We start from the raw sequence: 8293 nt of genomic DNA on the forward strand, positions 1-8293 counted from the left end.
AAGATCCATTTCGTTCAAATATGTTATTTCTTTTTATTTTTGCAATCTCTCTTAATTTAATAACCTATGGTCACACTCATAGGATATTAAGGGGGGCATCATTGGTACATATACCATCAGCTTAAAAAATAAAATAACATATACAAAAAAAATATAAAGTATTTGAATGTAATGTAACCAAATACGCGAGCCTAGATAGTTCGGACATAACTGAATTATCAAAAACATATAAAGTATTTGGATGTAACCAAATACGCGAGCTTAGATAGTTCGGACATAACCGAATTATCAAAAATATATAAAGTATTTGGATATAACCAAATACGCGAGCTGAGATAGTTCGGACATAACCGAATTATCAAAAACCGAAAACGTTTGGAGTTAACCAGATGTGCAAACTTAACAGGTTTGGAACAAACCAGCCAAAAGAAAAAAACTAATCGATGGTAAGTAGGAACCTAAACCTATTTCGAAATCGAGGCTGGAATATCTTAAAGAAGATAGTTTCGAACTCTTAACCTTGGAGCAAAAACCGAGGATGAGAAAAAGTGACTAAGCAGAAAAGATATAACCAAACCATCCACATTACATACCATATAAATACTTTTGGGTTCATGGTTGAAGTAATATCCGACTTTGAAGAATAACGAGGTCGGAAGCGGATAATTTGAACAAACTGTGCATGAATGCATTGAGCTTCGAACCTAAATCCACAATATGTTTGTATGACTAAATAAACATAACTGATTCATCAATATAAAATGTGCCAAATATTTCGAGCCAAGAAATGTAAAGCATATATAAGTAATATTTAAAGAAATTGTATCAGCCCCGAGGGCATAGATTAAAATAATTACAGAAATAAGGGGACGCAGCCCCAATAAATGGTTCCCCCGAGATCAGAGTCAAGGAAGAGGAGTCTCCTTGGCCTTCTCAGCATCTGCAGCACCGGATTCCTCAGGACGAATAGCATGGCTATCCTCCCGGGCTCCCTCCGAAACGGCGTCCCGAGCAGCCTTTTCCTTCTCGAGCTGATCAGCCTTCTCCTTCTTGAGCTGCTCAGCCTCTTCCTTCTCGAGCCGAGCATTCCACCTTTCAAGAAGCGGCGCCTCGTGAGGACCTAAGAAGCTGGTGTCCAGATCTTCATTGTAGGCCCACATTCGGTACATAGCAGAGTCAACCGCTTGATCCTTCTTCTCTTTGTATTCAGCAAGGAGGCGAGCTTTTTCATCCTCCATGATGTCGAAGGTGGCAGCCTTTTCCTCTTCAAGCTTCTTGTTGGTCTCCTGAAGCTGGGTGATCTCCTTCTTATGCTCCTCGAGCTCAGATTTCAGCTTCCCGAGCTCGGTGGCCATGTCCTCACGTTCCTTGGCTCCTGCCTCAAGCTTCGCATTCGCTGCCTTCAGATCATCGCATGCTTTGAGCTGGAGATCCTTCGCCTCCTGAGCATGAGACTTGCTCGAGTGGATCTCATTGTTCAGCTTATAGTTGAGCTGGGCAGTGAAGGCAAGAGACTGAAAAAGGAAGAAACCACTATTAGCTCCAGGTCAGTGTGATTATAAGCAGAAAAGGAAGGACTATAGAAGGATACTCACCGCGGCAGTATGCTCGATACTCTTCTCGTATAGAACAGTGCAGTCTCGGGTGTCATTTAAGCACTGCCATTGGGGAGCTTCGAGACTGCCATAGCTCTGGCCGATCCGGGACATAACATCTGAGACCAGCATAGATCCGTGGGACCCAGTGGCATTATCGACCACATATGCATCCATGTGGGTGGAAATTGATAGCTTCTGAGCTCGAGAAGCAGAAGGCCTTCTAGAAGGCGGACCTAAGGATGACTGGCCTACCACAGGAGGTTGGGACTCAGCCATAATGGAGGGACCAACCAGCGAAGTCGGCGCCACAGCAGAGGCGACGACCTGCGAGGACGGCGCCGTTGTGGAAGCGCCGGCCTGGGAAGTCGCCGCAGCGATGGAGCTCGAAACCGGCGGAGCAAGGGGAGGTGTTTTCTTGGACCTCTTGGGGCCTTTTCCCGGCTGGTCAGTCTTAAACGACCCCGCTCTGGGACGCTTGCTCCTCTTGGCGCCAGCACCATCGATGATGTTGTCGAGGTCGGAGTCCATCTTGCCTGCACAAGTCACAACACAGAGTGAGCCAGTAAAAGAGAAGCATACAAGTTGTTTCAGTATCACAGATATATAAAGTGATGATAGAAGAAACCTAACTGGAACTCTCCCCCGAGCTCGAGCTTGGGAACCATGAAATTCCCCCGTCTTCAGAGGAGGCGGGGGGAGTGCCTTCCCTATATGTGGGCGATAACCTCGAAAGGTCCCTATAATCGTTGGTCTCATACTAAACAGCTATCCCGTTCCACACCTCGTCCGTGGTATACATGGTGTCGTATTTCCCGAGCCCACTATCAAACCTATGGACACAGTCATCTACCCAACTCCATATGTAGAAGTGGTATCTATCCTGTGGGCACGAGACTAACCTATTGGGCCTGTGTTTTAGTAAGATGGGGGACCACATTCTCGAAGTAGGGAGGACTTTACCTTCATCCGAATCCGAGCTCGAGGCTTCATCATTAGCCTCACTCCCAGACGGCGGACTCCTCTGGCAAACTGGAAGTGGTGGCCTCGTTTCTCTCCTCGGAGGGAGGGCGCCTGTGGGCAGGGGCACCTGCTCCCAGTGTTCATATTTTATATTGGACCAGTCAAAGGTGGACTGGCCCCCCTCCAAAAGTCCGCACTTTCGGAGCTTATCCTCGTGTAAAAGGTATAGGAGAGACCTCCTGCCACGGGGGAGTTGGAGCAGGGTCTCTCTATGCTCCTTCATTGTATCGTCAGGAGTGGGACGCTGAAAATTGGCTGAAAGATAACATATTTCTACTAAGTACGGATCTAAGGGCTAAAATCTCGAGCACAGAAATAAAGATAACAAGAATACTTACGAATCCGCCTGAACGAGTAGTGTCGAGACGGGGACAGACCGTCTGTCCAGAAGAAGGCCCTCTTGAAATCAGGCGGATGATTGGGAAGATATCCAAAGACCTTCTTCTCCTTGGGATAGCTCGAGAGGTAATAAAAGTCATCCCCTCCCTGAGCTCGGGAGGGGTTACTTTTCAGGCAAAAGAGATACAAGATCTCTTGAGGCGAAGGTCCTTTCCACCCCATCTCGTGGTATAAGGACCTCAGGGCAGACAGTACCCTGTAAGAGTTGGTGTTGAGTTGGAACGGGGCCAACCCAACGAAATCCGTGAAGTCCTTGAAAAAAGACTTCAAGGGCAACAAAGCTCCTGCCCTCATGTGTTCCTGGCTCCAGGCCGCGTATTTCACACTGGCGTCGCGGCCCCCAGGGGCGAAGCAGCTTCGTTCATGGTCGACCGGAGGTCGACACTTCAAGGAGCCTGACAGGCTAAGGCCGTGGAAAGCCAGGATGTCAGTTATCTGACTAGTTGTGGTAACCGAGCTCCAGTAGTGCTCGGCCTCAAACATTTCTCTCCTCGGCTGCGAGGAAGAAGGTTCCCCCATTAGTGAAAATTTGAGCTCTTCTGGATGGTACGCGATAGTAACCTTTAATGCAGGATCGAGAGGAATCGGCCTACGTCTTGAATAGGATTCCGGATAGAGGGCCTCCCGAAGAACTCTCCTCTTCCCCTCTATGACCTCGTCTATCTGGCGGCAGTAGCGAGCTCGAATGTCCTCTTGCTCGCGCGCAAGCTCGTATTCTCTTATCAGACGTTGATTCCGGGCGAACAGCGATTCTGGGCTCGGAGATTTTGGCTCGTAAGGGATTGCCAGCAACGACCCCCACCGTCTTTCCAGATTCTGTGACATCTAGCGAGAAAGAAAAAATGGTGAGGGCCATGCATGCAAGAGTTCCGAGCTCGAACTTACGAGCTCGGGGTTAAGGAGCAAAACAAGCTATATATTAAGACCCTTATTAAAGAGTCAAGACGTGCGTTCCACGGGAAAGGAAGGAGAGTGGAAATTTTTTTGAAAATCCCGAAAATCAAGGGAAAAGAGAGTGGCGGTTAACCAGGAAAGGCAGCCTTGGGTTTCGTGCATTTGTCAAGGCCCATGTTTTTTACTCGAAAACTTAGTGTACAAGAAACGTCGCCTAAAAAATTTCAAAACCCAGAAAATAGGAACCTCACTCAAATATGAAAACTAGGTATAAGCCAGTGATGTAAATCCAGTATGGAAGTCTAAAAAGCATAAGAGCCTATCGGATCAAAACCTCCTATCATATTATTCTAAGGATGTAAACTAGTATATACACATACACAGCAAGAACAGCATGAATAAAAACTGACAAAATGGAAAACAAAGATTGCATACTTACACAATAATGGCGATTGCAGAGAGATTGTCGATTGAAGAAGAGGTTGCAAATAAGAACTCACGGACTCGAACAGACCAGGGTTTCTTTGTTTCTTTGGCCGAGAAAACATGCACAGAATAGAAACTTTATAAAGAGGTCTCTGGTTTCGTTTTTCTTCTTTTCTTGCTTTTGGTGAATGAAGGTAAAAATGAAGATGAAGAGTGGGGTCTCGTATATATAGATGGAAAAAGGGGGATTAATCCGGGGCGTTGAATGAAATCCTTGCTAGATCGGACGAATGGGAATCAATGACAAGATGGCGCCGAAAAGATGGCAGACGGATGATCGTGGGCATGTTTCCAAGGTACTCAAGTACCAAAAAATGAGCAATACCCAGCTGACGCGTGTCCATTTTCAAAAGTGTGACGGTACAGTTCTCAAAGAAAGTAGTTCAAAAGTTTCCTTCTCTTAGGATTCGAACAAATACTTTTGAGGGGGCAAGATGTTACACCCAGATTTCAAGCTATATTAAATATGACCTCGAAATTTGGATTCGCAAACAAGTGGACTCATAAGGTTGGAAATATGCTCCAGGATTAAATATCGAGCCTGCAGGACATAGACGACCTCGAATATGGTGACCTCGGAGTGTTCATGATCTCAAAAAGGTAGCTTCGGAGACGCATCCATCTTCAGGGATGACCCCGGATCAGAGGTCCCGAGCTCGACGCACATACGATCTCGAAAGATGACGGGAAACCTGGGAAGCTAAAGCCTTGGAGATACCTGATAACCACCTTGAATATATATAAGTGATGTCTATACGAAATGTAATCCTCATTTATTATTGTAAATCCCCTAGAATCGTGGGATTCTATTTGGTCAGTTATACGTCCCCTGGTCTTCAGGGGACGTTTCCTTTTATATCTGATTATAGGCATTTAAAGCCATTTATTTGATTTACACAAAAATAGTAACTACTCAAAATATGTGGGATAGTATTCTTCGATCTTCTCTATAAATAGAGAGGCCATGCACCATTGTAAATGACCGAAATTCTGAACGTTGAGAGAAAACTCTGAAGAATTCATGCTGAAGAATTTTTCAGAGATAATCTTGAGCTTAATAACAGAGACTCGTGGACTAGGCAGACTTAACTGCTGAACCACGTAAAAATCGTGTGTTTGTATTGTCTTATTTCAATTGGCCATTATCAGTTATTGTTTATGTGCTCTTCTTTCACTGTTTGACGAAAAACGGCGTCAACAGCTCAAAAATCACAAAGAAAGCTGAAGGAAAGATAGGTACGGGAAGGCTCTTGAACTTACTCTGTTTTCCTCTTCTTTCACAGCATAAAATGGCTTATATCAATCCTAGGGGTGAAAAGATCAAAATACCCCTAGGTCAATTAAGGGTTTCTAAAGGCTCCCAAGGGAAAAATTGGTATTTCCTACTTATCTCGTTAATCATAATTAACGCTCTCCAATTCCCGCTATACTCGATATTCTCAAATACCAATAATTCATATCCCGTTACACTTTAATCATTAAAATCACCCCGAGACTCATCCCGAGCCTCGAACTTAAACCTGTTATGACTAGACCGCAAATTAATATTCCATGATCGTCTCATGCCGAATAGCTCGAACGAACCCACATTATAATGTGGTCTCAACAATATGTCACCGACATGCATACAAATATACAATTACTCCCTCAATGGGCAAAATTACCAAAATATCTTAATAATCAAATGTGGACCCACATGCATGCATATAACATCATATTATAATATAATTTACATAAACATGCATATTATCATTTAATGGCATAATTAAACAGTTATGGCCCTCACGGCCTACTAATCCAGCCATTAACCGCATTAGGGATTCCGGGGCATTACATCGATACTCTCTTTTTGCCTAAACCCTTTAGCTACTAATCTAACTTTAAAGGTTTGGATAGTACCGTCAGTGTGGTATTTTTTCCTAAATACCCACTTTCACCCAATTGGTTTAGAACCCGGTGGGAGGTCTACCAATTGCCATGTGTTGTTGGAAAAAAATGGAATCCATCTCATCATTGATAGCTTCTTTCCAAAATGCACTATCTCTTGATTGCATGGCTTCTCTATAAGTCTTAGGATCATCCTCAACGAGAAGTATAATAGGAATGTTCCTAATGAATTCCTTTTTATTTCCTTCTACCATGTAGAAAGAAATTCGTTGAGAATCTATCTCATCCACTACTAGACTTTTCTCATTTCTAAGCCTTTGACTTCTTCTAAGTTCATAGGGTTGCTTTACATTCATTTGAGAATTCTCCTCTTGAAAATCATTTTTGGATGTAGAAACTTGAGAATTGTTCTCATATAACAAATTCTCATTTAGAGATATTAAGGCTTGAGAATTGTTGTCACATAACATGTTCTCAAAAAATTCAACTTCTCTAGATTCAATCACAATATTAGACTCTAAGTCTAATAGCTTATAAGCTTTACTTTTGTTGGCATAACCAACAAAATCACACTTTATGGCTCTTGAACCTAACTTTGTTCTATTAGGTTCGTTTTTCTTGCAATATGCAAGACACCCCCACACTTTGAAGTACTCTATGTTGGGTTTTCTTCCTTTCCATAACTTATATGGAGATATCTCATTTTTCTTCATCGGTATTCAATTAAGAATGTGACAAGCGGTTAATAACGCTTCACCCCATAAGTTGAAGTTCAACTTAGAAAACACCAATATAGATTTTATCATTTCTAGATAAGTCATATTTTTCCTTTCGGCAACACCATTGTGTTGTGGTGTATAAGGTGCGATACACTCATGAGTTATACCATTTTCTTCACAAAATGTATGGAATTCATTAGAGAAGTACTCTCATCCTCTATCACTTTCTAGCACCTTAATCTTTTTATTAAGTTGATTTTCAACTTCTAATTTATATACTTTAAAAGCATCAAAAGTTTCATATTTACGCTTTAAAAGAAACACATAGGTATATCTACTAAAATCATCTATAAAAGTAAGAAAATACATTTTACCACCTCTAGTTAAAACACCATTTCATTCACAAAGATCACTATGGATTAAATCTAGTAAATTAGATGATTTTTCTACACTAGGAAATGGTTTCTTAATCATTTTTGCATTAACACATGTTTCACATTTACCATAGTTTTTAATATTGCATGCAATCATACCACATTTTACTACTCTTTTCATGGTTGAAAAACCTATGTGAGATAGTCTAAGATGCCACAAAAATAAAGAATTATACTCAACTATATAGGCGAAATTAGCATTTTTATTGATAACATTTAAAGTTACATCATTGGTGCACAACTTAACAATACCCTCACAAGAGTACCATTTTCCAAAAAATACATTTGATTTGGTAAGAATAAGTTTACTAGACTCAAAAACGGCTTTATTGCCGGGCTTGTCAAGCAAATCACCACTTACCTAGTTTATATTCATTTCAGGAACATAAAGTACATTCACTAATGTAACTTTTTTGCCGGAGGTGAAAAAGACTTCAATGGTACATTTGCCAAGTATCTTGGATTTTCCCTCATTGCCCATTTAAATCTCATGGTTCCTCTTTGACTCTTTAAAGGTCTTGAACAGTGATTTGTCATAGGTGACATGGACGGTGGAACATGTATCATACCACCACCCTTTCACCTTGCCTTGGACCGCATTCACCTCACTAAGGGTAGCAACTATGTTTTCCTCTTGAGTTGTGTTTACCTTAGGTCCTTGTTGGTCTTTTCTAAGCCTACACTCTCTAGCATAGTGACCTTTTTTCCCACACACAAAGCAAGGACCTTTCTCGCCCTTAAACTTGTTTGGGTTGGTTCTTGGACCCAAGGATGTCTTGTTACCTTTCTTGCCTTTCCCTTTGTTTTTGGGATGTTTTGGTTGTGACACTGCATTTGCTTTGGAAATCTATTCATT

The sequence above is a fragment of the Humulus lupulus genome, chromosome 8, assembly GCF_963169125.1.
Source record: "Humulus lupulus chromosome 8, drHumLupu1.1, whole genome shotgun sequence".
Classification (NCBI taxonomy): domain Eukaryota; kingdom Viridiplantae; phylum Streptophyta; class Magnoliopsida; order Rosales; family Cannabaceae; genus Humulus; species Humulus lupulus.